The following is a 25,643-nucleotide window of genomic DNA, read 5'->3' as shown; positions in this document are numbered from 1 at the left end:
GGTAGTGGGCGAAGGCGCATGGAACGAAGGGCGCTCCAGGGCAGAGCGAGCGCGGAGGCTGTGGGGTCCAGGCTTAGGTGTGTACAGCGGCGGCCTAGACGACGGGGCTGCCGGACCAAAAGGGGACCGAGTGCTGCATGGCCGGGAATCGAACCCGGGCCTCCCGCGTGGCAGGCGAGAATTCTACCACTGAACCACCCATGCACCGATGGCAGGCACCTCCACGCAACCGCCCGACAGCGGTCACCGCCTGCGGTGAGGAGCTGCTGCTTGGGACCGGGACCAAGCGTTGGGGGCTGGATGGGCCGTTCCTCAAGGAGGGGCTCCAGGCATCCTGCCGGGGCCCCGGGGATGCGGCCGCCGGTGGGGTGTGTGCGTGCGTGTGCCCCCCGTGCAGCGCTCTCGCGAACCTCCGGACCCCTGCACCTTGCGGGCCAGCCCAGGCCCCCCAGACCGCCTTGTCCGCTGCCGCCTGAAGAAGCCAGGAGCCGGTCCAGGCTTTGCCCTCACGGGAACCCCAATCAGGCCAGGGGACCTGTGGTTCGGTGGCTGCCTCCGTCCACCCGCAAAGTCCCGGCCGCAGGGGACCCTGTGGGACCCTGTGGCTCGGTGGCTGCCTCCGTCCGCCCGCAAAGTCCCGGTCGCAGGAGCCCCGGACGGGTGAGGGCGGGCCCCAACCAGCACCGACGTGGTGGGCTGGCCTCAGGCAGCCGCTGCCCACGTGGGGTTCGTGGCCGCGCCCAGGTGGTCGCGGCCGGGGCTCGGCCATCACCGGCGGGGATCTAGGGGTTCTAGGGTTCTCTCCCTGCCACTCGCGAGGACCATGGTCCCGGGGCTGTGCTGTCTTGCCACGCCCGGTGGCCCCACGGTGCGTGGCGAGCAGAGGTCTCGACTGCTGTGTTGTGGAGAGGCCGGCAGGCGTGAGTGGTCTGGAAAGGCCCTCCAGTGAAGGGGCCCGGCGGCCACAGTCTGGCACGACGGGAACGGGGTCCTCCGCAGGGCCCAGAGAGATAGGCGACGGGCGGGCGGGGGCCGCTTTTGCCCACGGGAGAGATCCGGAAAGGGCCCGCCTGCGCTCCCCGCCGCAACGGAGCGGGCGCCGTCTTGTCGGTTGGGTTGGATGTGGACGGGTGGCTGGCGGGGCGGCGGGGCCGTGCATCGGAGAGCGTAGCCGGGAACAGGGAGGGGGGCGACAGAGTCGAGCGAGAGGGCTTAAGCGTCGTCGCGGTGGGGTCGATGAGGAGGGGCGCTGGTCGCAAGGACAGTTGGCAGAGGGTGTAAGGCGCAGGGTACTCCGGGTTGGGGTGGGCGGGCGTTATCTGCGCGAGTCCAGCGTTCAGGGAGATGGGGTTGCTGGACAGACAGGAAGAGAGCAGAGCGGCTGTGGTGGGCGCTGGCGGAGCCGGGCCAGGCAGCCTGGTTATGTGTGTGGGGGTGGGGGTGGGGGTGGGGGTGGGGGTGGGGGGAGGGGATAGCCAAAAGGTGAGCCTGTCAGGAGTGGGATTCGAACCCACGCCTCCAGGGGAGACTGCGACCTGAACGCAGCGCCTTAGACCGCTCGGCCATCCTGACGGCGGGCCTGAGCGCGTGGCGGCTCGCCTGGCTGGGACCCGGCGTTGGCGCAGGTGTCCTTGGCTGGCACCGTGGTGCGCGGTGCCCAGCGGTCTGCCGGCGCCTTGGACGGACGGGCCTGGCGGGCCGGGAGCGAGCCAATTCCGCTCAGCGGTGCGGTCGCATCTCCCACCGAGCCCGGCCAAGTACCACTAACCGTCTGCTGGCAGGAGCCCACCCGGCGCATCGTGCTCCTCCTCCTGTCGGCCGCCGTGTTCGCTAGCTCCCTGGCCCCCCTGCTTACACCGACATTGGGATGCCCGCGCAGTGGGAAGCCGGCAGGGCGCACAGGGTCCTTCTCCGGGCACCGGGCACCGGGCACCGGGCACCGGGCACCGGGCATCGGGCCAGGGCGTGGGCTAAGGCCAGGGCCAGGGCCAGGGCCAGGGCCAGGGCCAGGGCCAGGGCCAGGTGGTGTCGGCTCCTTGACAGTGCCTCTGTGGCGTCCTGTTTGGGGCCAGCAGGGGCACGAGGGCCGGGCTAGGCGTCGGAGAGTGGACCGGCGCCACGACGGCTAGCGCCGCCGTCCTCGTTAGTATAGTGGTGAGTATCCCCGCCTGTCACGCGGGAGACCGGGGTTCGATTCCCGACGGGGAGGCAGTCGCCCTTTTTTGGTGGGGGTCGCCGCCGCAGCTGCGCCCGGGCCTCTAGCTCCCCAGGCCGCCGTCGGCCCTCGGCGCCCCCTGCTCTCCAGTTGGGCGCCGGATGCCACTTCGTCCCTGGCACGCCGTCCTCGCCGTCCCCTGTCCACTCCCCTCCCCAGGCATCCGAGCCTTCCTCCTCGCCCGCGGCTCTGTCGCCACGGACGAGCGCCCGCGCCCCGAGTGGGTGTGGAAAAGGGTTCCCTGCCAACGGGCACGGGCTGGGTCGCTGGAGGGGAGAAGACCCTGTGCCGGCGGACGGCGTTCTCGCCGCCCCGCGCGCCGCTTCAGGGCGTCGTCCCAAGAGGAGGAGAAGGAGGAGGCGGAGGCGGCGGCGGTGGCGGCGGTGGCGGCGGTGCCGACGACGACCACGACGACGACGACGACGACGACGACGACGGGGCGCCTCTCGGCAGCCCGGGGCCAGCGTGGAGCGGCCCTTTCGGCCGGATGGCGTTGGTGGTATAGTGGTGAGCATAGCTGCCTTCCAAGCAGTTGACCCGGGTTCGATTCCCGGCCAACGCAGCGAGCCGACCTTTTGACGGGGCCAACCCGGCCCTGGCCTCGCTAGCTAGCGCGAACTCCTGCTGGCGGGCCGATGTGGGGAAGGAGTCCAGGGGAGGCTTCGAAAGGCAAGGCCAGGCGACGCGAGGCGAAGCAAAGCGAAGCAGGGCGGAGGGCAAGCACTGCATTCTTTTGAGGGTGCCCCCAGCATCAGGGGTGGGTCGCTGGTGACCGGCAGCCCGTGGCGGAAGGCTGCACCAGGTTGCCACGTAAAGCCCACTGGGACCCACGGGGACGGCGCCCGGTGCACAGGTAGCGCCCAGCACTTGGGACCGAGGCGCTGGCCCCAGATGGCACGCTCACGGAAACGGCAGCCCCATGCTCCCTGGTGGTCTAGTGGTTAGGATTCGGCGCTCTCACCGCCGCGGCCCGGGTTCGATTCCCGGTCAGGGAAGCCTTTCTTCTTCCTCCTCGTGCCTCGCCTCTCTCTCCCTTTTTGGCCAACGCCTTATAACCCCGAAGGCGGACCCTTATAGACGCCCGCCACACGCGGCGTCCAGCCTCACTGACACTTGCCACTCTGAGCCCTCCCAACATTTATGCCTTTTCACTTTCTCCCCTCGTCCTGGCCGTCCCCCGCTTGCGACAGTTCTTCCCGGCCCTGGCCACCGCCAACATCACCATCACCACCACCCAAAGACACACCTATGCTTCACCTCGCGGGAGCGCACGCGCGCGCGCACAGACACCAACACACGCACACACACACACACACACACACACACACACACACACAAGCGGGTCCACGCCGCGCTCCGACTGCGATAACTGAGGAGAAATTTGGAACTCACCGCCGGTGAACTTAGATGCTCCAGAAACCCTCTAGGCTTCGCGCCTGCTGAGTCTCCTGCTCTGCGGCCAGCCTGCAATCAGCCTTGACCGTGAGCGCATCCCCAGAACTCCCCTATCCTGGTGGGGGCGCACCTGAGACTCGAAACTTGAGTCTTCCCCCCGGCTCCTTCGTGTGCCTGGGTCCCCTCGTGACAAGCCCTCTCTTGTTCTCTCTGCTGCTGCCCCGTGTGTGCAGTGACTGGGGGCGCTCATGGCGGGCGAAAGGAGCCGGGTTCCGGAACCCACTCGCTGGCTCTGGTGTCTGGCCCCGGAAAGGTTCTGGATTTCCTCCTCAGAGCTGCTTGGGTGAGGCCAAGCCTGGCGCCTGACACATCACCGCTTCCCATCCTGGGGGATCCCCTGCAACCGGGTCGGCCGTGTGGCAGGGCCCCGATGCCCCGGCCGCCACTGGTGCCAGGGCCTGAGCGACGGGCGGGGGTCTGCGCTCCAGCTGTGTCCGCGGCTTTGGTCAGGGTGCCGGCAGAGCGGGTGGGAGCCCACACCCGGGTCAGGATGCCCGGGAGTGACAGGCACGGAAAGGAATCTGGAGAGGCCCGGCGAGCCGGAGCACAAGAGCGGCGGCGGAGGCGGGCAGGCGGGCGCCCACTTACCAGTGCCTTGACCCAGGCGCGCGGGAGCCGGTGGCGACTCACGGGTGTCGGGATAGACTTGTAGCCGACCCTGGGTGTGAAAGGAGTCCCTCGGCCCCCTGCCCCCTGCCCCGGTCTCAAGGGCGAAGGAGCAAACAGAGAACGCCCCCCCCCCACCACCACCACCACTAGGTTGGACTGCCTAGTTTCCCACTCCTGCCCGGCCGCACGTCCGTCCACTCAGCTCATGATCCCTTCTCTGCCCAGCCCGGCTCGGGACACGTTGGGTGGCCCCTGCCGAAAGCCAGCGGCAGCGCTTTTGAGTCAGTGCTGTAGAGGCTTCCAAGGAACTTTGCTTGGCTTCCAAGGGGACTCCCAGGGGACGGGCACCAATCTGCCCACTGGCCCGACTTCCCTCGAGGACGACCGGTGCCCTAGCCCGCAGCCCGCCACTGCCGGGATACCCGGGCTTGCCTTCGTCGGGCGGTGAGGGGGTGGGAGTGGGGGTGCGGTCTCGGGGAAGCTCCCAAGCCCGAGGGTCGTGGGTGCGTGACAGTGACGAGAGGAAGCGACCATTCTCTCGGGTGTCATCCCTGGCGGTGGTCGGGCGAAGGCCATGGCACGGAAAGAGTGCAGGACGCAGGGTCTTCACGCGCCGTGCCAGGCGCCAGCGTGCTGAGAGGTGGGAGCCGCTTGCGGTAGCCGGGAGGGACTGGGGGTTGTGTGGGGGAAGCGCTGGCTGCGTGGAAAGGGGCAGGGAGTGCGGCCTGTCGGTGGGTGAGGCGAGGTTCGGGCCGACAGCCCGCGGGTGCGGAGGGGGTTGTTGTCGGGGCGGCAGAGGGGGGGCGGGCCGGGCGCCGGTGCCGTGCCGATCGGTCTGCCGGGTCCGGGTCTCGGAACTGAGGAGTCCGAAGGAGGCCAGGACGACGGGGGTCCGTGAGCGGTCGGCTCAGGGCCCATGGGGATGACCCAGTAGGACTGTGGATGCCAGTCTGCGGGGAGGAGGCGCCCACGGAGCGGATTGGGCGTGGGTCCGAGAGGCCGCTCCCCCGTTGGAGATAGGGGTGCCGTGCCTGGAAGGAGGCGAGGAGAGCGTCGAGTGGGTGCGTGGGTGGGGTGGGGCTGGGCGGCGGGGGAGCGTGTCTAGGTGAGGTGTGAAAAAGCGGGTGCGGAAGGCACGTGGGCCGGGGTCCACCGGTGCTTGTGATCCAGATGCAAAGAGCCTCAACGCAGAGTGATTTGGGATCAGGCGACGCGTGGGTGGGTGCCGGTGGGGATCGGTGAGAGTTGTGGCGGGGCTGAGGGCGTTGGGGTGGGGGGGCGGGATGAGGAGAGATGTTGAGAGCCACGGCCAGGTCAAGATGGTGCCTGGCATTTTGCCAGAAGGAGCGGTTCCTGCTGCCTCGGGTGCCCGCTGGTTTTGAGCTCTCGCGGAGTTCCTAGAGAGTTCGCGTGTGTAGTTCCCGAGCGCCGGTGGAGCTCTCGGGGAGTTCCTGGAGAGTTCGCGTGGGCGGCGAGCGGCAGGGCGTGAGTTCTAAAAATAAAGTTCGTTCCTGCTTGAATCTTCAAGTGGCTCGTGATTTGTGCCCAGCCAGACTGCGGCAGAGAGAGATTTCGGGACCCAAAGGAAGATGATACCACTGCAAGGCCTTTGGAGTCCTCCGTGTGCTGCAATGGCGGCCGTGAGTGCCTAGGGGGCCGCGACGACGTGACACTCTTGGCAGAGGTGCCTTGGTGTCCCATGGTTGATGTGCGGGCGAGGTGCCTGCCGGCTTCCATGGAAGCGAAATGAGTGTGATGTGATGGAAGCGGAGGCACCGAGAAGTCTGGTGTCTGGCACGGTAGTGGGCGAAGGCGCATGGAACGAAGGGCGCTCCAGGGCAGAGCGAGCGCGGAGGCTGTGGGGTCCAGGCTTAGGTGTGTACAGCGGCGGCCTAGACGACGGGGCTGCCGGACCAAAAGGGGACCGAGTGCTGCATGGGCCGGGAATCGAACCCGGGCCTCCCGCGTGGCAGGCGAGAATTCTACCACTGAACCACCCATGCACCGATGGCAGGCACCTCCACGCAACCGCCCGACAGCGGTCACCGCCTGCGGTGAGGAGCTGCTGCTTGGGACCGGGACCAAGCGTTGGGGGCTGGATGGGCCGTTCCTCAAGGAGGGGCTCCAGGCATCCTGCCGGGGCCCCGGGGATGCGGCCGCCGGTGGGGTGTGTGCGTGCGTGTGCCCCCCGTGCAGCGCTCTCGCGAACCTCCGGACCCCTGCACCTTGCGGGCCAGCCCAGGCCCCCCAGACCGCCTTGTCCGCTGCCGCCTGAAGAAGCCAGGAGCCGGTCCAGGCTTTGCCCTCACGGGAACCCCAATCAGGCCAGGGGACCTGTGGTTCGGTGGCTGCCTCCGTCCACCCGCAAAGTCCCGGCCGCAGGGGACCCTGTGGGACCCTGTGGCTCGGTGGCTGCCTCCGTCCGCCCGCAAAGTCCCGGTCGCAGGAGCCCCGGACGGGTGAGGGCGGGCCCCAACCAGCACCGACGTGGTGGGCTGGCCTCAGGCAGCCGCTGCCCACGTGGGGTTCGTGGCCGCGCCCAGGTGGTCGCGGCCGGGGCTCGGCCATCACCGGCGGGGATCTAGGGGTTCTAGGGTTCTCTCCCTGCCACTCGCGAGGACCATGGTCCCGGGGCTGTGCTGTCTTGCCACGCCCGGTGGCCCCACGGTGCGTGGCGAGCAGAGGTCTCGACTGCTGTGTTGTGGAGAGGCCGGCAGGCGTGAGTGGTCTGGAAAGGCCCTCCAGTGAAGGGGCCCGGCGGCCACAGTCTGGCACGACGGGAACGGGGTCCTCCGCAGGGCCCAGAGAGATAGGCGACGGGCGGGCGGGGGCCGCTTTTGCCCACGGGAGAGATCCGGAAAGGGCCCGCCTGCGCTCCCCGCCGCAACGGAGCGGGCGCCGTCTTGTCGGTTGGGTTGGATGTGGACGGGTGGCTGGCGGGGCGGCGGGGCCGTGCATCGGAGAGCGTAGCCGGGAACAGGGAGGGGGGCGACAGAGTCGAGCGAGAGGGCTTAAGCGTCGTCGCGGTGGGGTCGATGAGGAGGGGCGCTGGTCGCAAGGACAGTTGGCAGAGGGCGTAAGGCGCAGGGTACTCCGGGTTGGGGTGGGCGGGCGTTATCTGCGCGAGTCCAGCGTTCAGGGAGATGGGGTTGCTGGACAGACAGGAAGAGAGCAGAGCGGCTGTGGTGGGCGCTGGCGGAGCCGGGCCAGGCAGCCTGGTTATGTGTGTGGGGGTGGGGGTGGGGGTTTGGGTGGGGGGAGGGGATAGCCAAAAGGTGAGCCTGTCAGGAGTGGGATTCGAACCCACGCCTCCAGGGGAGACTGCGACCTGAACGCAGCGCCTTAGACCGCTCGGCCATCCTGACGGCGGGCCTGAGCGCGTGGCGGCTCGCCTGGCTGGGACCCGGCGTTGGCGCAGGTGTCCTTGGCTGGCACCGTGGTGCGCGGTGCCCAGCGGTCTGCCGGCGCCTTGGACGGACGGGCCTGGCGGGCCGGGAGCGAGCCAATTCCGCTCAGCGGTGCGGTCGCATCTCCCACCGAGCCCGGCCAAGTACCACTAACCGTCTGCTGGCAGGAGCCCACCCGGCGCATCGTGCTCCTCCTCCTGTCGGCCGCCGTGTTCGCTAGCTCCCTGGCCCCCCTGCTTACACCGACATTGGGATGCCCGCGCAGTGGGAAGCCGGCAGGGCGCACAGGGTCCTTCTCCGGGCACCGGGCACCGGGCACCGGGCACCGGGCATCGGGCCAGGGCGTGGGCTAAGGCCAGGGCCAGGGCCAGGGCCAGGGCCAGGGCCAGGGCCAGGGCCAGGTGGTGTCGGCTCCTTGACAGTGCCTCTGTGGCGTCCTGTTTGGGGCCAGCAGGGGCACGAGGGCCGGGCTAGGCGTCGGAGAGTGGACCGGCGCCACGACGGCTAGCGCCGCCGTCCTCGTTAGTATAGTGGTGAGTATCCCTGCCTGTCACGCGGGAGACCGGGGTTCGATTCCCCGACGGGGAGGCAGTCGCCCTTTTTTGGTGGGGGTCGCCGCCGCAGCTGCGCCCGGGCCTCTAGCTCCCCAGGCCGCCGTCGGCCCTCGGCGCCCCCTGCTCTCCAGTTGGGCGCCGGATGCCACTTCGTCCCTGGCACGCCGTCCTCGCCGTCCCCTGTCCACTCCCCTCCCCAGGCATCCGAGCCTTCCTCCTCGCCCGCGGCTCTGTCGCCACGGACGAGCGCCCGCGCCCCGAGTGGGTGTGGAAAAGGGTTCCCTGCCAACGGGCACGGGCTGGGTCGCTGGAGGGGAGAAGACCCTGTGCCGGCGGACGGCGTTCTCGCCGCCCCGCGCGCCGCTTCAGGGCGTCGTCCCAAGAGGAGGAGAAGGAGGAGGCGGAGGCGGCGGCGGTGGCGGCGGTGGCGGCGGTGCCGACGACGACCACGACGACGACGACGACGACGACGACGGGGCGCCTCTCGGCAGCCCGGGGCCAGCGTGGAGCGGCCCTTTCGGCCGGATGGCGTTGGTGGTATAGTGGTGAGCATAGCTGCCTTCCAAGCAGTTGACCCGGGTTCGATTCCCGGCCAACGCAGCGAGCCGACCTTTTGACGGGGCCAACCCGGCCCTGGCCTCGCTAGCTAGCGCGAACTCCTGCTGGCGGGCCGATGTGGGGAAGGAGTCCAGGGGAGGCTTCGAAAGGCAAGGCCAGGCGACGCGAGGCGAAGCAAAGCGAAGCAGGGCGGAGGGCAAGCACTGCATTCTTTTGAGGGTGCCCCCAGCATCAGGGGTGGGTCGCTGGTGACCGGCAGCCCGTGGCGGAAGGCTGCACCAGGTTGCCACGTAAAGCCCACTGGGACCCACGGGGACGGCGCCCGGTGCACAGGTAGTGCCCAGCACTTGGGACCGAGGCGCTGGCCCCAGATGGCACGCTCACGGAAACGGCAGCCCCATGCTCCCTGGTGGTCTAGTGGTTAGGATTCGGCGCTCTCACCGCCGCGGCCCGGGTTCGATTCCCGGTCAGGGAAGCCTTTCTTCTTCCTCCTCGTGCCTCGCCTCTCTCTCCCTTTTTGGCCAACGCCTTATAACCCGAAGGCGGACCCTTATAGACGCCCGCCACACGCGGCGTCCAGCCTCACTGACACTTGCCACTCTGAGCCCTCCCAACATTTATGCCTTTTCACTTTCTCCCCTCGTCCTGGCCGTCCCCCGCTTGCGACAGTTCTTCCCGGCCCTGGCCACCGCCAACATCACCATCACCACCACCCAAAGACACACCTATGCTTCACCTCGCGGGAGCGCACGCGCGCGCGCACAGACACCAACACACGCACACACACACACACACACACACACACACACACACAAGCGGGTCCACGCCGCGCTCCGACTGCGATAACTGAGGAGAAATTTGGAACTCACCGCCGGTGAACTTAGATGCTCCAGAAACCCTCTAGGCTTCGCGCCTGCTGAGTCTCCTGCTCTGCGGCCAGCCTGCAATCAGCCTTGACCGTGAGCGCATCCCCAGAACTCCCCTATCCTGGTGGGGGCGCACCTGAGACTCGAAACTTGAGTCTTCCCCCCGGCTCCTTCGTGTGCCTGGGTCCCCTCGTGACAAGCCCTCTCTTGTTCTCTCTGCTGCTGCCCCGTGTGTGCAGTGACTGGGGGCGCTCATGGCGGGCGAAAGGAGCCGGGTTCCGGAACCCACTCGCTGGCTCTGGTGTCTGGCCCCGGAAAGGTTCTGGATTTCCTCCTCAGAGCTGCTTGGGTGAGGCCAAGCCTGGCGCCTGACACATCACCGCTTCCCATCCTGGGGGATCCCCTGCAACCGGGTCGGCCGTGTGGCAGGGCCCCGATGCCCCGGCCGCCACTGGTGCCAGGGCCTGAGCGACGGGCGGGGGTCTGCGCTCCAGCTGTGTCCGCGGCTTTGGTCAGGGTGCCGGCAGAGCGGGTGGGAGCCCACACCCGGGTCAGGATGCCCGGGAGTGACAGGCACGGAAAGGAATCTGGAGAGGCCCGGCGAGCCGGAGCACAAGAGCGGCGGCGGAGGCGGGCAGGCGGGCGCCCACTTACCAGTGCCTTGACCCAGGCGCGCGGGAGCCGGTGGCGACTCACGGGTGTCGGGATAGACTTGTAGCCGACCCTGGGTGTGAAAGGAGTCCCTCGGCCCCCTGCCCCCTGCCCCGGTCTCAAGGGCGAAGGAGCAAACAGAGAACGCCCCCCCCCCACCACCACCACCACTAGGTTGGACTGCCTAGTTTCCCACTCCTGCCCGGCCGCACGTCCGTCCACTCAGCTCATGATCCCTTCTCTGCCCAGCCCGGCTCGGGACACGTTGGGTGGCCCCTGCCGAAAGCCAGCGGCAGCGCTTTTGAGTCAGTGCTGTAGAGGCTTCCAAGGAACTTTGCTTGGCTTCCAAGGGGACTCCCAGGGGACGGGCACCAATCTGCCCACTGGCCCGACTTCCCTCGAGGACGACCGGTGCCCTAGCCCGCAGCCCGCCACTGCCGGGATACCCGGGCTTGCCTTCGTCGGGCGGTGAGGGGGTGGGAGTGGGGGTGCGGTCTCGGGGAAGCTCCCAAGCCCGAGGGTCGTGGGTGCGTGACAGTGACGAGAGGAAGCGACCATTCTCTCGGGTGTCATCCCTGGCGGTGGTCGGGCGAAGGCCATGGCACGGAAAGAGTGCAGGACGCAGGGTCTTCACGCGCCGTGCCAGGCGCCAGCGTGCTGAGAGGTGGGAGCCGCTTGCGGTAGCCGGGAGGGACTGGGGGTTGTGTGGGGGAAGCGCTGGCTGCGTGGAAAGGGGCAGGGAGTGCGGCCTGTCGGTGGGTGAGGCGAGGTTCGGGCCGACAGCCCGCGGGTGCGGAGGGGGTTGTTGTCGGGGCGGCAGAGGGGGGGCGGGCCGGGCGCCGGTGCCGTGCCGATCGGTCTGCCGGGTCCGGGTCTCGGAACTGAGGAGTCCGAAGGAGGCCAGGACGACGGGGGTCCGTGAGCGGTCGGCTCAGGGCCCATGGGGATGACCCAGTAGGACTGTGGATGCCAGTCTGCGGGGAGGAGGCGCCCACGGAGCGGATTGGGCGTGGGTCCGAGAGGCCGCTCCCCCGTTGGAGATAGGGGTGCCGTGCCTGGAAGGAGGCGAGGAGAGCGTCGAGTGGGTGCGTGGGTGGGGTGGGGCTGGGCGGCGGGGGAGCGTGTCTAGGTGAGGTGTGAAAAAGCGGGTGCGGAAGGCACGTGGGCCGGGGTCCACCGGTGCTTGTGATCCAGATGCAAAGAGCCTCAACGCAGAGTGATTTGGGATCAGGCGACGCGTGGGTGGGTGCCGGTGGGGATCGGTGAGAGTTGTGGCGGGGCTGAGGGCGTTGGGGTGGGGGGGCGGGATGAGGAGAGATGTTGAGAGCCACGGCCAGGTCAAGATGGTGCCTGGCATTTTGCCAGAAGGAGCGGTTCCTGCTGCCTCGGGTGCCCGCTGGTTTTGAGCTCTCGCGGAGTTCCTAGAGAGTTCGCGTGTGTAGTTCCCGAGCGCCGGTGGAGCTCTCGGGGAGTTCCTGGAGAGTTCGCGTGGGCGGCGAGCGGCAGGGCGTGAGTTCTAAAAATAAAGTTCGTTCCTGCTTGAATCTTCAAGTGGCTCGTGATTTGTGCCCAGCCAGACTGCGGCAGAGAGAGATTTCGGGACCCAAAGGAAGATGATACCACTGCAAGGCCTTTGGAGTCCTCCGTGTGCTGCAATGGCGGCCGTGAGTGCCTAGGGGGCCGCGACGACGTGACACTCTTGGCAGAGGTGCCTTGGTGTCCCATGGTTGATGTGCGGGCGAGGTGCCTGCCGGCTTCCATGGAAGCGAAATGAGTGTGATGTGATGGAAGCGGAGGCACCGAGAAGTCTGGTGTCTGGCACGGTAGTGGGCGAAGGCGCATGGAACGAAGGGCGCTCCAGGGCAGAGCGAGCGCGGAGGCTGTGGGGTCCAGGCTTAGGTGTGTACAGCGGCGGCCTAGACGACGGGGCTGCCGGACCAAAAGGGGACCGAGTGCTGCATGGGCCGGGAATCGAACCCGGGCCTCCCGCGTGGCAGGCGAGAATTCTACCACTGAACCACCCATGCACCGATGGCAGGCACCTCCACGCAACCGCCCGACAGCGGTCACCGCCTGCGGTGAGGAGCTGCTGCTTGGGACCGGGACCAAGCGTTGGGGGCTGGATGGGCCGTTCCTCAAGGAGGGGCTCCAGGCATCCTGCCGGGGCCCCGGGGATGCGGCCGCCGGTGGGGTGTGTGCGTGCGTGTGCCCCCCGTGCAGCGCTCTCGCGAACCTCCGGACCCCTGCACCTTGCGGGCCAGCCCAGGCCCCCCAGACCGCCTTGTCCGCTGCCGCCTGAAGAAGCCAGGAGCCGGTCCAGGCTTTGCCCTCACGGGAACCCCAATCAGGCCAGGGGACCTGTGGTTCGGTGGCTGCCTCCGTCCACCCGCAAAGTCCCGGCCGCAGGGGACCCTGTGGGACCCTGTGGCTCGGTGGCTGCCTCCGTCCGCCCGCAAAGTCCCGGTCGCAGGAGCCCCGGACGGGTGAGGGCGGGCCCCAACCAGCACCGACGTGGTGGGCTGGCCTCAGGCAGCCGCTGCCCACGTGGGGTTCGTGGCCGCGCCCAGGTGGTCGCGGCCGGGGCTCGGCCATCACCGGCGGGGATCTAGGGGTTCTAGGGTTCTCTCCCTGCCACTCGCGAGGACCATGGTCCCGGGGCTGTGCTGTCTTGCCACGCCCGGTGGCCCCACGGTGCGTGGCGAGCAGAGGTCTCGACTGCTGTGTTGTGGAGAGGCCGGCAGGCGTGAGTGGTCTGGAAAGGCCCTCCAGTGAAGGGGCCCGGCGGCCACAGTCTGGCACGACGGGAACGGGGTCCTCCGCAGGGCCCAGAGAGATAGGCGACGGGCGGGCGGGGGCCGCTTTTGCCCACGGGAGAGATCCGGAAAGGGCCCGCCTGCGCTCCCCGCCGCAACGGAGCGGGCGCCGTCTTGTCGGTTGGGTTGGATGTGGACGGGTGGCTGGCGGGGCGGCGGGGCCGTGCATCGGAGAGCGTAGCCGGGAACAGGGAGGGGGGCGACAGAGTCGAGCGAGAGGGCTTAAGCGTCGTCGCGGTGGGGTCGATGAGGAGGGGCGCTGGTCGCAAGGACAGTTGGCAGAGGGCGTAAGGCGCAGGGTACTCCGGGTTGGGGTGGGCGGGCGTTATCTGCGCGAGTCCAGCGTTCAGGGAGATGGGGTTGCTGGACAGACAGGAAGAGAGCAGAGCGGCTGTGGTGGGCGCTGGCGGAGCCGGGCCAGGCAGCCTGGTTATGTGTGTGGGGGTGGGGGTGGGGGTTTGGGTGGGGGGAGGGGATAGCCAAAAGGTGAGCCTGTCAGGAGTGGGATTCGAACCCACGCCTCCAGGGGAGACTGCGACCTGAACGCAGCGCCTTAGACCGCTCGGCCATCCTGACGGCGGGCCTGAGCGCGTGGCGGCTCGCCTGGCTGGGACCCGGCGTTGGCGCAGGTGTCCTTGGCTGGCACCGTGGTGCGCGGTGCCCAGCGGTCTGCCGGCGCCTTGGACGGACGGGCCTGGCGGGCCGGGAGCGAGCCAATTCCGCTCAGCGGTGCGGTCGCATCTCCCACCGAGCCCGGCCAAGTACCACTAACCGTCTGCTGGCAGGAGCCCACCCGGCGCATCGTGCTCCTCCTCCTGTCGGCCGCCGTGTTCGCTAGCTCCCTGGCCCCCCTGCTTACACCGACATTGGGATGCCCGCGCAGTGGGAAGCCGGCAGGGCGCACAGGGTCCTTCTCCGGGCACCGGGCACCGGGCACCGGGCACCGGGCACCGGGCACCGGGCACCGGGCATCGGGCCAGGGCGTGGGCTAAGGCCAGGGCCAGGGCCAGGGCCAGGGCCAGGGCCAGGGCCAGGGCCAGGGCCAGGTGGTGTCGGCTCCTTGACAGTGCCTCTGTGGCGTCCTGTTTGGGGCCAGCAGGGGCACGAGGGCCGGGCTAGGCGTCGGAGAGTGGACCGGCGCCACGACGGCTAGCGCCGCCGTCCTCGTTAGTATAGTGGTGAGTATCCCCGCCTGTCACGCGGGAGACCGGGGTTCGATTCCCCGACGGGGAGGCAGTCGCCCTTTTTTGGTGGGGGTCGCCGCCGCAGCTGCGCCCGGGCCTCTAGCTCCCCAGGCCGCCGTCGGCCCTCGGCGCCCCCTGCTCTCCAGTTGGGCGCCGGATGCCACTTCGTCCCTGGCACGCCGTCCTCGCCGTCCCCTGTCCACTCCCCTCCCCAGGCATCCGAGCCTTCCTCCTCGCCCGCGGCTCTGTCGCCACGGACGAGCGCCCGCGCCCCGAGTGGGTGTGGAAAAGGGTTCCCTGCCAACGGGCACGGGCTGGGTCGCTGGAGGGGAGAAGACCCTGTGCCGGCGGACGGCGTTCTCGCCGCCCCGCGCGCCGCTTCAGGGCGTCGTCCCAAGAGGAGGAGAAGGAGGAGGCGGAGGCGGCGGCGGTGGCGGCGGTGGCGGCGGTGCCGACGACGACCACGACGACGACGACGACGACGACGACGGGGCGCCTCTCGGCAGCCCGGGGCCAGCGTGGAGCGGCCCTTTCGGCCGGATGGCGTTGGTGGTATAGTGGTGAGCATAGCTGCCTTCCAAGCAGTTGACCCGGGTTCGATTCCCGGCCAACGCAGCGAGCCGACCTTTTGACGGGGCCAACCCGGCCCTGGCCTCGCTAGCTAGCGCGAACTCCTGCTGGCGGGCCGATGTGGGGAAGGAGTCCAGGGGAGGCTTCGAAAGGCAAGGCCAGGCGACGCGAGGCGAAGCAAAGCGAAGCAGGGCGGAGGGCAAGCACTGCATTCTTTTGAGGGTGCCCCCAGCATCAGGGGTGGGTCGCTGGTGACCGGCAGCCCGTGGCGGAAGGCTGCACCAGGTTGCCACGTAAAGCCCACTGGGACCCACGGGGACGGCGCCCGGTGCACAGGTAGCGCCCAGCACTTGGGACCGAGGCGCTGGCCCCAGATGGCACGCTCACGGAAACGGCAGCCCCATGCTCCCTGGTGGTCTAGTGGTTAGGATTCGGCGCTCTCACCGCCGCGGCCCGGGTTCGATTCCCGGTCAGGGAAGCCTTTCTTCTTCCTCCTCGTGCCTCGCCTCTCTCTCCCTTTTTGGCCAACGCCTTATAACCCCGAAGGCGGACCCTTATAGACGCCCGCCACACGCGGCGTCCAGCCTCACTGACACTTGCCACTCTGAGCCCTCCCAACATTTATGCCTTTTCACTTTCTCCCCTCGTCCTGGCCGTCCCCCGCTTGCGACAGTTCTTCCCGGCCCTGGCCACCGCCAACATCACCATCACCACCACCCAAAGACACACCTATGCTTCACCTCGCGGGAGCGCACGCGCGCGCGCACAGACACCAACACACGCACACACACACACACACACACACACACACACACAAGCGGGTCCACGCCGCGCTCCGACTGCGATAACTGAGGAGAAATTTGGAACTCACCGCCGGTGAACTTAGATGCTCCAGAAACCCTCTAGGCTTCGCGCCTGCTGAGTCTCCTGCTCTGCGGCCAGCCTGCAATCAGCCTTGACCGTGAGCGCATCCCCAGAACTCCCCTATCCTGGTGGGGGCGCGCACCTGAGACTCGAAACTTGAGTCTTCCCCCGGCTCCTTCGTGTGCCTGGGTCCCCTCGTGACAAGCCCTCTCTTGTTCTCTCTGCTGCTGCCCCGTGTGTGCAGTGACTGGGGGCGCTCATGGCGGGCGAAAGGAGCCGGGTTCCGGAACCCACTCGCTGGCTCTGGTGTCTGGCCCCGGAAAGGTTCTGGATTTCCTCCTCAGAGCTGCTTGGGTGAGGCCAAGCCTGGCGCCTGACACATCACCGCTTCCCATCCTGGGGGATCCCTGCAACCGGGTCGGCCGTGTGGCAGGGCCCCGATGCCCCGGCCGCCACTGGTGCCAGGGCCTGAGCGACGGGCGGGGGTCTGCGCTCCAGCTGTGTCCGCGGCTTTGGTCAGGGTGCCGGCAGAGCGGGTGGGAGCCCACACCCGGGTCAGGATGCCCGGGAGTGACAGGCACGGAAAGGAATCTGGAGAGGCCCGGCGAGCCGGAGCACAAGAGCGGCGGCGGAGGCGGGCAGGCGGGCGCCCACTTACCAGTGCCTTGACCCAGGCGCGCGGGAGCCGGTGGCGACTCACGGGTGTCGGGATAGACTTGTAGCCGACCCTGGGTGTGAAAGGAGTCCCTCGGCCCCCTGCCCCCTGCCCCGGTCTCAAGGGCGAAGGAGCAAACAGAGAACGCCCCCCCCCCCACCACCACCACCACTAGGTTGGACTGCCTAGTTTCCCACTCCTGCCCGGCCGCACGTCCATCCACTCAGCTCATGATCCCTTCTCTGCCCAGCCCGGCTCGGGACACGTTGGGTGGCCCCTGCCGAAAGCCAGCGGCAGCGCTTTTGAGTCAGTGCTGTAGAGGCTTCCAAGGAACTTTGCTTGGCTTCCAAGGGGACTCCCAGGGGACGGGCACCAATCTGCCCACTGGCCCGACTTCCCTCGAGGACGACCGGTGCCCTAGCCCGCAGCCCGCCACTGCCGGGATACCCGGGCTTGCCTTCGTCGGGCGGTGAGGGGGTGGGAGTGGGGGTGCGGTCTCGGGGAAGCTCCCAAGCCCGAGGGTCGTGGGTGCGTGACAGTGACGAGAGGAAGCGACCATTCTCTCGGGTGTCATCCCTGGCGGTGGTCGGGCGAAGGCCATGGCACGGAAAGAGTGCAGGACGCAGGGTCTTCACGCGCCGTGCCAGGCGCCAGCGTGCTGAGAGGTGGGAGCCGCTTGCGGTAGCCGGGAGGGACTGGGGGTTGTGTGGGGGAAGCGCTGGCTGCGTGGAAAGGGGCAGGGAGTGCGGCCTGTCGGTGGGTGAGGCGAGGTTCGGGCCGACAGCCCGCGGGTGCGGAGGGGGTTGTTGTCGGGGCGGCAGAGGGGGGGCGGGCCGGGCGCCGGTGCCGTGCCGATCGGTCTGCCGGGTCCGGGTCTCGGAACTGAGGAGTCCGAAGGAGGCCAGGACGACGGGGGTCCGTGAGCGGTCGGCTCAGGGCCCATGGGGATGACCCAGTAGGACTGTGGATGCCAGTCTGCGGGAGGAGGCGCCCACGGAGCGGATTGGGCGTGGGTCCGAGAGGCCGCTCCCCCGTTGGAGATAGGGGTGCCGTGCCTGGAAGGAGGCGAGGAGAGCGTCGAGTGGGTGCGTGGGTGGGGTGGGGCTGGGCGGCGGGGGAGCGTGTCTAGGTGAGGTGTGAAAAAGCGGGTGCGGAAGGCACGTGGGCCGGGGTCCACCGGTGCTTGTGATCCAGATGCAAAGAGCCTCAACGCAGAGTGATTTGGGATCAGGCGACGCGTGGGTGGGTGCCGGTGGGGATCGGTGAGAGTTGTGGCGGGGCTGAGGGCGTTGGGGTGGGGGGGCGGGATGAGGAGAGATGTTGAGAGCCACGGCCAGGTCAAGATGGTGCCTGGCATTTTGCCAGAAGGAGCGGTTCCTGCTGCCTCGGGTGCCCGCTGGTTTTGAGCTCTCGCGGAGTTCCTAGAGAGTTCGCGTGTGTAGTTCCCGAGCGCCGGTGGAGCTCTCGGGGAGTTCCTGGAGAGTTCGCGTGGGCGGCGAGCGGCAGGGCGTGAGTTCTAAAAATAAAGTTCGTTCCTGCTTGAATCTTCAAGTGGCTCGTGATTTGTGCCCAGCCAGACTGCGGCAGAGAGAGATTTCGGGACCCAAAGGAAGATGATACCACTGCAAGGCCTTTGGAGTCCTCCGTGTGCTGCAATGGCGGCCGTGAGTGCCTAGGGGGCCGCGACGACGTGACACTCTTGGCAGAGGTGCCTTGGTGTCCCATGGTTGATGTGCGGGCGAGGTGCCTGCCGGCTTCCATGGAAGCGAAATGAGTGTGATGTGATGGAAGCGGAGGCACCGAGAAGTCTGGTGTCTGGCACGGTAGTGGGCGAAGGCGCATGGAACGAAGGGCGCTCCAGGGCAGAGCGAGCGCGGAGGCTGTGGGGTCCAGGCTTAGGTGTGTACAGCGGCGGCCTAGACGACGGGGCTGCCGGACCAAAAGGGGACCGAGTGCTGCATGGGCCGGGAATCGAACCCGGGCCTCCCGCGTGGCAGGCGAGAATTCTACCACTGAACCACCCATGCACCGATGGCAGGCACCTCCACGCAACCGCCCGACAGCGGTCACCGCCTGCGGTGAGGAGCTGCTGCTTGGGACCGGGACCAAGCGTTGGGGGCTGGATGGGCCGTTCCTCAAGGAGGGGCTCCAGGCATCCTGCCGGGGCCCCGGGGATGCGGCCGCCGGTGGGGTGTGTGCGTGCGTGTGCCCCCCGTGCAGCGCTCTCGCGAACCTCCGGACCCCTGCACCTTGCGGGCCAGCCCAGGCCCCCCAGACCGCCTTGTCCGCTGCCGCCTGAAGAAGCCAGGAGCCGGTCCAGGCTTTGCCCTCACGGGAACCCCAATCAGGCCAGGGGACCTGTGGTTCGGTGGCTGCCTCCGTCCACCCGCAAAGTCCCGGCCGCAGGGGACCCTGTGGGACCCTGTGGCTCGGTGGCTGCCTCCGTCCGCCCGCAAAGTCCCGGTCGCAGGAGCCCCGGACGGGTGAGGGCGGGCCCCAACCAGCACCGACGTGGTGGGCTGGCCTCAGGCAGCCGCTGCCCACGTGGGGTTCGTGGCCGCGCCCAGGTGGTCGCGGCCGGGGCTCGGCCATCACCGGCGGGGATCTAGGGGTTCTAGGGTTCTCTCCCTGCCACTCGCGAGGACCATGGTCCCGGGGCTGTGCTGTCTTGCCACGCCCGGTGGCCCCACGGTGCGTGGCGAGCAGAGGTCTCGACTGCTGTGTTGTGGAGAGGCCGGCAGGCGTGAGTGGTCTGGAAAGGCCCTCCAGTGAAGGGGCCCGGCGGCCACAGTCTGGCACGACGGGAACGGGGTCCTCCGCAGGGCCCAGAGAGATAGGCGACGGGCGGGCGGGGGCCGCTTTTGCCCACGGGAGAGATCCGGAAAGGGCCCGCCTGCGCTCCCCGCCGCAACGGAGCGGGCGCCGTCTTGTCGGTTGGGTTGGATGTGGACGGGTGGCTGGCGGGGCGGCGGGGCCGTGCATCGGAGAGCGTACCCGGGAACAGGGAGGGGGGCGACAGAGTCGAGCGAGAGGGCTTAAGCGTCGTCGCGGTGGGGTCGATGAGGAGGGGCGCTGGTCGCAAGGACAGTTGGCAGAGGGCGTAAGGCGCAGGGTACTCCGGGTTGGGGTGGGCGGGCGTTATCTGCGCGAGTCCAGCGTTCAGGGAGATGGGGTTGCTGGACAGACAGGAAGAGAGCAGAGCGGCTGTGGTGGGCGCTGGCGGAGCCGGGCCAGGCAGCCTGGTTATGTGTGTGGGGGTGGGGGTGGGGGTTTGGGTGGGGGGAGGGGATAGCCAAAAGGTGAGCCTGTCAGGAGTGGGATTCGAACCCACGCCTCCAGGGGAGACTGCGACCTGAACGCAGCGCCTTAGACCGCTCGGCCATCCTGACGGCGGGCCTGAGCGCGTGGCGGCTCGCCTGGCTGGGACCCGGCGTTGGCGCAGGTGTCCTTGGCTGGCACCGTGGTGCGCGGTGCCCAGCGGTCTGCCGGCGCCTTGGACGGACGGGCCTGGCGGGCCGGGAGCGAGCCAATTCCGCTCAGCGGTGCGGTCGCATCTCCCACCGAGCCCGGCCAAGTACCACTAACCGTCTGCTGGCAGGAGCCCACCCGGCGCATCGTGCTCCTCCTCCTGTCGGCCGCCGTGTTCGCTAGCTCCCTGGCCCCCCTGCTTACACCGACATTGGGATGCCCGCGCAGTGGGAAGCCGGCAGGGCGCACAGGGTCCTTCTCCGGGCACCGGGCACCGGGCACCGGGCACCGGGCACCGGGCACCGGGCACCGGGCATCGGGCCAGGGCGTGGGCTAAGGCCAGGGCCAGGGCCAGGGCCAGGGCCAGGGCCAGGGCCAGGGCCAGGGCCAGGTGGTGTCGGCTCCTTGACAGTGCCTCTGTGGCGTCCTGTTTGGGGCCAGCAGGGGCACGAGGGCCGGGCTAGGCGTCGGAGAGTGGACCGGCGCCACGACGGCTAGCGCCGCCGTCCTCGTTAGTATAGTGGTGAGTATCCCCGCCTGTCACGCGGGAGACCGGGGTTCGATTCCCCGACGGGGAGGCAGTCGCCCTTTTTTGGTGGGGGTCGCCGCCGCAGCTGCGCCCGGGCCTCTAGCTCCCCAGGCCGCCGTCGGCCCTCGGCGCCCCCTGCTCTCCAGTTGGGCGCCGGATGCCACTTCGTCCCTGGCACGCCGTCCTCGCCGTCCCCTGTCCACTCCCCTCCCCAGGCATCCGAGCCTTCCTCCTCGCCCGCGGCTCTGTCGCCACGGACGAGCGCCCGCGCCCCGAGTGGGTGTGGAAAAGGGTTCCCTGCCAACGGGCACGGGCTGGGTCGCTGGAGGGGAGAAGACCCTGTGCCGGCGGACGGCGTTCTCGCCGCCCCGCGCGCCGCTTCAGGGCGTCGTCCCAAGAGGAGGAGAAGGAGGAGGCGGAGGCGGCGGCGGTGGCGGCGGTGGCGGCGGTGCCGACGACGACCACGACGACGACGACGACGACGACGACGGGGCGCCTCTCGGCAGCCCGGGGCCAGCGTGGAGCGGCCCTTTCGGCCGGATGGCGTTGGTGGTATAGTGGTGAGCATAGCTGCCTTCCAAGCAGTTGACCCGGGTTCGATTCCCGGCCAACGCAGCGAGCCGACCTTTTGACGGGGCCAACCCGGCCCTGGCCTCGCTAGCTAGCGCGAACTCCTGCTGGCGGGCCGATGTGGGGAAGGAGTCCAGGGGAGGCTTCGAAAGGCAAGGCCAGGCGACGCGAGGCGAAGCAAAGCGAAGCAGGGCGGAGGGCAAGCACTGCATTCTTTTGAGGGTGCCCCCAGCATCAGGGGTGGGTCGCTGGTGACCGGCAGCCCGTGGCGGAAGGCTGCACCAGGTTGCCACGTAAAGCCCACTGGGACCCACGGGGACGGCGCCCGGTGCACAGGTAGCGCCCAGCACTTGGGACCGAGGCGCTGGCCCCAGATGGCACGCTCACGGAAACGGCAGCCCCATGCTCCCTGGTGGTCTAGTGGTTAGGATTCGGCGCTCTCACCGCCGCGGCCCGGGTTCGATTCCCGGTCAGGGAAGCCTTTCTTCTTCCTCCTCGTGCCTCGCCTCTCTCTCCCTTTTTGGCCAACGCCTTATAACCCCGAAGGCGGACCCTTATAGACGCCCGCCACACGCGGCGTCCAGCCTCACTGACACTTGCCACTCTGAGCCCTCCCAACATTTATGCCTTTTCACTTTCTCCCCTCGTCCTGGCCGTCCCCCGCTTGCGACAGTTCTTCCCGGCCCTGGCCACCGCCAACATCACCATCACCACCACCCAAAGACACACCTATGCTTCACCTCGCGGGAGCGCACGCGCGCGCGCACAGACACCAACACACGCACACACACACACACACACACACACACACACACAAGCGGGTCCACGCCGCGCTCCGACTGCGATAACTGAGGAGAAATTTGGAACTCACCGCCGGTGAACTTAGATGCTCCAGAAACCCTCTAGGCTTCGCGCCTGCTGAGTCTCCTGCTCTGCGGCCAGCCTGCAATCAGCCTTGACCGTGAGCGCATCCCCAGAACTCCCCTATCCTGGTGGGGGCGCACCTGAGACTCGAAACTTGAGTCTTCCCCCCGGCTCCTTCGTGTGCCTGGGTCCCCTCGTGACAAGCCCTCTCTTGTTCTCTCTGCTGCTGCCCCGTGTGTGCAGTGACTGGGGGCGCTCATGGCGGGCGAAAGGAGCCGGGTTCCGGAACCCACTCGCTGGCTCTGGTGTCTGGCCCCGGAAAGGTTCTGGATTTCCTCCTCAGAGCTGCTTGGGTGAGGCCAAGCCTGGCGCCTGACACATCACCGCTTCCCATCCTGGGGGATCCCCTGCAACCGGGTCGGCCGTGTGGCAGGGCCCCGATGCCCCGGCCGCCACTGGTGCCAGGGCCTGAGCGACGGGCGGGGGTCTGCGCTCCAGCTGTGTCCGCGGCTTTGGTCAGGGTGCCGGCAGAGCGGGTGGGAGCCCACACCCGGGTCAGGATGCCCGGGAGTGACAGGCACGGAAAGGAATCTGGAGAGGCCCGGCGAGCCGGAGCACAAGAGCGGCGGCGGAGGCGGGCAGGCGGGCGCCCACTTACCAGTGCCTTGACCCAGGCGCGCGGGAGCCGGTGGCGACTCACGGGTGTCGGGATAGACTTGTAGCCGACCCTGGGTGTGAAAGGAGTCCCTCGGCCCCCTGCCCCCTGCCCCGGTCTCAAGGGCGAAGGAGCAAACAGAGAACGCCCCCCCACCACCACCACCACCACTAGGTTGGACTGCCTAGTTTCCCACTCCTGCCCGGCCGCACGTCCATCCACTCAGCTCATGATCCCTTCTCTGCCCAGCCCGGCTCGGGACACGTTGGGTGGCCCCTGCCGAAAGCCAGCGGCAGCGCTTTTGAGTCAGTGCTGTAGAGGCTTCCAAGGAACTTTGCTTGGCTTCCAAGGGGACTCCCAGGGGACGGGCACCAATCTGCCCACTGGCCCGACTTCCCTCGAGGACGACCGGTGCCCTAGCCCGCAGCCCGCCACTGCCGGGATACCCGGGCTTGCCTTCGTCGGGCGGTGAGGGGGTGGGAGTGGGGGTGCGGTCTCGGGGAAGCTCCCAAGCCCGAGGGTCGTGGGTGCGTGACAGTGACGAGAGGAAGCGACCATTCTCTCGGGTGTCATCCCTGGCGGTGGTCGGGCGAAGGCCATGGCACGGAAAGAGTGCAGGACGCAGGGTCTTCACGCGCCGTGCCAGGCGCCAGCGTGCTGAGAGGTGGGAGCCGCTTGCCGTAGCCGGGAGGGACTGGGGGTTGTGTGGGGGAAGCGCTGGCTGCGTGGAAAGGGGCAGGGAGTGCGGCCTGTCGGTGGGTGAGGCGAGGTTCGGGCCGACAGCCCGCGGGTGCGGAGGGGGTTGTTGTCGGGGCGGCAGAGGGGGGGCGGGCCGGGCGCCGGTGCCGTGCCGATCGGTCTGCCGGGTCCGGGTCTCGGAACTGAGGAGTCCGAAGGAGGCCAGGACGACGGGGGTCCGTGAGCGGTCGGCTCAGGGCCCATGGGGATGACCCAGTAGGACTGTGGATGCCAGTCTGCGGGGAGGAGGCGCCCACGGAGCGGATTGGGCGTGGGTCCGAGAGGCCGCTCCCCCGTTGGAGATAGGGGTGCCGTGCCTGGAAGGAGGCGAGGAGAGCGTCGAGTGGGTGCGTGGGTGGGGTGGGGCTGGGCGGCGGGGGAGCGTGTCTAGGTGAGGTGTGAAAAAGCGGGTGCGGAAGGCACGTGGGCCGGGGTCCACCGGTGCTTGTGATCCAGATGCAAAGAGCCTCAACGCAGAGTGATTTGGGATCAGGCGACGCGTGGGTGGGTGCCGGTGGGGATCGGTGAGAGTTGTGGCGGGGCTGAGGGCGTTGGGGTGGGGGGGCGGGATGAGGAGAGATGTTGAGAGCCACGGCCAGGTCAAGATGGTGCCTGGCATTTTGCCAGAAGGAGCGGTTCCTGCTGCCTCGGGTGCCCGCTGGTTTTGAGCTCTCGCGGAGTTCCTAGAGAGTTCGCGTGTGTAGTTCCCGAGCGCCGGTGGAGCTCTCGGGGAGTTCCTGGAGAGTTCGCGTGGGCGGCGAGCGGCAGGGCGTGAGTTCTAAAAATAAAGTTCGTTCCTGCTTGAATCTTCAAGTGGCTCGTGATTTGTGCCCAGCCAGACTGCGGCAGAGAGAGATTTCGGGACCCAAAGGAAGATGATACCACTGCAAGGCCTTTGGAGTCCTCCGTGTGCTGCAATGGCGGCCGTGAGTGCCTAGGGGGCCGCGACGACGTGACACTCTTGGCAGAGGTGCCTTGGTGTCCCATGGTTGATGTGCGGGCGAGGTGCCTGCCGGCTTCCATGGAAGCGAAATGAGTGTGATGTGATGGAAGCGGAGGCACCGAGAAGTCTGGTGTCTGGCACGGTAGTGGGCGAAGGCGCATGGAACGAAGGGCGCTCCAGGGCAGAGCGAGCGCGGAGGCTGTGGGGTCCAGGCTTAGGTGTGTACAGCGGCGGCCTAGACGACGGGGCTGCCGGACCAAAAGGGGACCGAGTGCTGCATGGGCCGGGAATCGAACCCGGGCCTCCCGCGTGGCAGGCGAGAATTCTACCACTGAACCACCCATGCACCGATGGCAGGCACCTCCACGCAACCGCCCGACAGCGGTCACCGCCTGCGGTGAGGAGCTGCTGCTTGGGACCGGGACCAAGCGTTGGGGGCTGGATGGGCCGTTCCTCAAGGAGGGGCTCCAGGCATCCTGCCGGGGCCCCGGGATGCGGCCGCCGGTGGGGTGTGTGCGTGCGTGTGCCCCCCGTGCAGCGCTCTCGCGAACCTCCGGACCCCTGCACCTTGCGGGCCAGCCCAGGCCCCCCAGACCGCCTTGTCCGCTGCCGCCTGAAGAAGCCAGGAGCCGGTCCAGGCTTTGCCCTCACGGGAACCCCAATCAGGCCAGGGGACCTGTGGTTCGGTGGCTGCCTCCGTCCACCCGCAAAGTCCCGGCCGCAGGGGACCCTGTGGGACCCTGTGGCTCGGTGGCTGCCTCCGTCCGCCCGCAAAGTCCCGGTCGCAGGAGCCCCGGACGGGTGAGGGCGGGCCCCAACCAGCACCGACGTGGTGGGCTGGCCTCAGGCAGCCGCTGCCCACGTGGGGTTCGTGGCCGCGCCCAGGTGGTCGCGGCCGGGGCTCGGCCATCACCGGCGGGGATCTAGGGGTTCTAGGGTTCTCTCCCTGCCACTCGCGAGGACCATGGTCCCGGGGCTGTGCTGTCTTGCCACGCCCGGTGGCCCCACGGTGCGTGGCGAGCAGAGGTCTCGACTGCTGTGTTGTGGAGAGGCCGGCAGGCGTGAGTGGTCTGGAAAGGCCCTCCAGTGAAGGGGCCCGGCGGCCACAGTCTGGCACGACGGGAACGGGGTCCTCCGCAGGGCCCAGAGAGATAGGCGACGGGCGGGCGGGGGCCGCTTTTGCCCACGGGAGAGATCCGGAAAGGGCCCGCCTGCGCTCCCCGCCGCAACGGAGCGGGCGCCGTCTTGTCGGTTGGGTTGGATGTGGACGGGTGGCTGGCGGGGCGGCGGGGCCGTGCATCGGAGAGCGTAGCCGGGAACAGGGAGGGGGGCGACAGAGTCGAGCGAGAGGGCTTAAGCGTCGTCGCGGTGGGGTCGATGAGGAGGGGCGCTGGTCGCAAGGACAGTTGGCAGAGGGCGTAAGGCGCAGGGTACTCCGGGTTGGGGTGGGCGGGGCGTTATCTGCGCGAGTCCAG

The 25,643-nt window shown here is 68.7% G+C and overlaps 20 non-coding genes across 20 annotated transcripts; 11 read left to right on the top strand and 9 right to left on the bottom strand.

Annotated features, from left to right (window-relative positions):
* Positions 1 to 133: 133 nt before the first annotated feature.
* On the bottom strand, positions 134 to 205 carry Trnag-gcc (transfer RNA glycine (anticodon GCC)). Its single transcript has one exon. It is a non-coding gene; the product is annotated as a tRNA-Gly (tRNA).
* Positions 206 to 1,489: 1,284 nt separating this feature from the next.
* On the bottom strand, positions 1,490 to 1,572 carry Trnal-cag (transfer RNA leucine (anticodon CAG)). The gene has a single exon. It is a non-coding gene; the product is annotated as a tRNA-Leu (tRNA).
* Positions 1,573 to 2,705: 1,133 nt separating this feature from the next.
* Positions 2,706 to 2,777, top strand: Trnag-ucc (transfer RNA glycine (anticodon UCC)). Its single transcript has one exon. It is a non-coding gene; the product is annotated as a tRNA-Gly (tRNA).
* Positions 2,778 to 3,138: 361 nt separating this feature from the next.
* Trnae-cuc (transfer RNA glutamic acid (anticodon CUC)) lies at positions 3,139 to 3,210 on the top strand. The gene has a single exon. It is a non-coding gene; the product is annotated as a tRNA-Glu (tRNA).
* Positions 3,211 to 6,211: 3,001 nt separating this feature from the next.
* Trnag-gcc (transfer RNA glycine (anticodon GCC)) lies at positions 6,212 to 6,282 on the bottom strand. The gene has a single exon. It is a non-coding gene; the product is annotated as a tRNA-Gly (tRNA).
* A 1,279-nt stretch (positions 6,283 to 7,561) lies between these two features.
* On the bottom strand, positions 7,562 to 7,644 carry Trnal-cag (transfer RNA leucine (anticodon CAG)). The gene has a single exon. It is a non-coding gene; the product is annotated as a tRNA-Leu (tRNA).
* Positions 7,645 to 8,202: 558 nt separating this feature from the next.
* On the top strand, positions 8,203 to 8,274 carry Trnad-guc (transfer RNA aspartic acid (anticodon GUC)). Its single transcript has one exon. It is a non-coding gene; the product is annotated as a tRNA-Asp (tRNA).
* Positions 8,275 to 8,768: 494 nt separating this feature from the next.
* Trnag-ucc (transfer RNA glycine (anticodon UCC)) lies at positions 8,769 to 8,840 on the top strand. The gene has a single exon. It is a non-coding gene; the product is annotated as a tRNA-Gly (tRNA).
* Positions 8,841 to 9,201: 361 nt separating this feature from the next.
* Positions 9,202 to 9,273, top strand: Trnae-cuc (transfer RNA glutamic acid (anticodon CUC)). The gene has a single exon. It is a non-coding gene; the product is annotated as a tRNA-Glu (tRNA).
* A 2,998-nt stretch (positions 9,274 to 12,271) lies between these two features.
* On the bottom strand, positions 12,272 to 12,342 carry Trnag-gcc (transfer RNA glycine (anticodon GCC)). Its single transcript has one exon. It is a non-coding gene; the product is annotated as a tRNA-Gly (tRNA).
* Positions 12,343 to 13,621: 1,279 nt separating this feature from the next.
* On the bottom strand, positions 13,622 to 13,704 carry Trnal-cag (transfer RNA leucine (anticodon CAG)). The gene has a single exon. It is a non-coding gene; the product is annotated as a tRNA-Leu (tRNA).
* A 585-nt stretch (positions 13,705 to 14,289) lies between these two features.
* On the top strand, positions 14,290 to 14,361 carry Trnad-guc (transfer RNA aspartic acid (anticodon GUC)). Its single transcript has one exon. It is a non-coding gene; the product is annotated as a tRNA-Asp (tRNA).
* A 494-nt stretch (positions 14,362 to 14,855) lies between these two features.
* On the top strand, positions 14,856 to 14,927 carry Trnag-ucc (transfer RNA glycine (anticodon UCC)). The gene has a single exon. It is a non-coding gene; the product is annotated as a tRNA-Gly (tRNA).
* Positions 14,928 to 15,288: 361 nt separating this feature from the next.
* Positions 15,289 to 15,360, top strand: Trnae-cuc (transfer RNA glutamic acid (anticodon CUC)). Its single transcript has one exon. It is a non-coding gene; the product is annotated as a tRNA-Glu (tRNA).
* A 2,997-nt stretch (positions 15,361 to 18,357) lies between these two features.
* On the bottom strand, positions 18,358 to 18,428 carry Trnag-gcc (transfer RNA glycine (anticodon GCC)). The gene has a single exon. It is a non-coding gene; the product is annotated as a tRNA-Gly (tRNA).
* Positions 18,429 to 19,707: 1,279 nt separating this feature from the next.
* On the bottom strand, positions 19,708 to 19,790 carry Trnal-cag (transfer RNA leucine (anticodon CAG)). The gene has a single exon. It is a non-coding gene; the product is annotated as a tRNA-Leu (tRNA).
* A 585-nt stretch (positions 19,791 to 20,375) lies between these two features.
* Trnad-guc (transfer RNA aspartic acid (anticodon GUC)) lies at positions 20,376 to 20,447 on the top strand. Its single transcript has one exon. It is a non-coding gene; the product is annotated as a tRNA-Asp (tRNA).
* A 494-nt stretch (positions 20,448 to 20,941) lies between these two features.
* On the top strand, positions 20,942 to 21,013 carry Trnag-ucc (transfer RNA glycine (anticodon UCC)). The gene has a single exon. It is a non-coding gene; the product is annotated as a tRNA-Gly (tRNA).
* A 361-nt stretch (positions 21,014 to 21,374) lies between these two features.
* Positions 21,375 to 21,446, top strand: Trnae-cuc (transfer RNA glutamic acid (anticodon CUC)). The gene has a single exon. It is a non-coding gene; the product is annotated as a tRNA-Glu (tRNA).
* Positions 21,447 to 24,443: 2,997 nt separating this feature from the next.
* Positions 24,444 to 24,514, bottom strand: Trnag-gcc (transfer RNA glycine (anticodon GCC)). The gene has a single exon. It is a non-coding gene; the product is annotated as a tRNA-Gly (tRNA).
* Positions 24,515 to 25,643: the final 1,129 nt, after the last annotated feature.

This window comes from Callospermophilus lateralis, unplaced genomic scaffold (genome assembly GCF_048772815.1).
Source record: "Callospermophilus lateralis isolate mCalLat2 unplaced genomic scaffold, mCalLat2.hap1 Scaffold_11125, whole genome shotgun sequence".
Classification (NCBI taxonomy): Eukaryota; Metazoa; Chordata; class Mammalia; order Rodentia; family Sciuridae; genus Callospermophilus; species Callospermophilus lateralis.
Note: the sequence above shows the minus strand (reverse complement) of the source record. Positions and strands in the feature narration are given on the sequence as shown.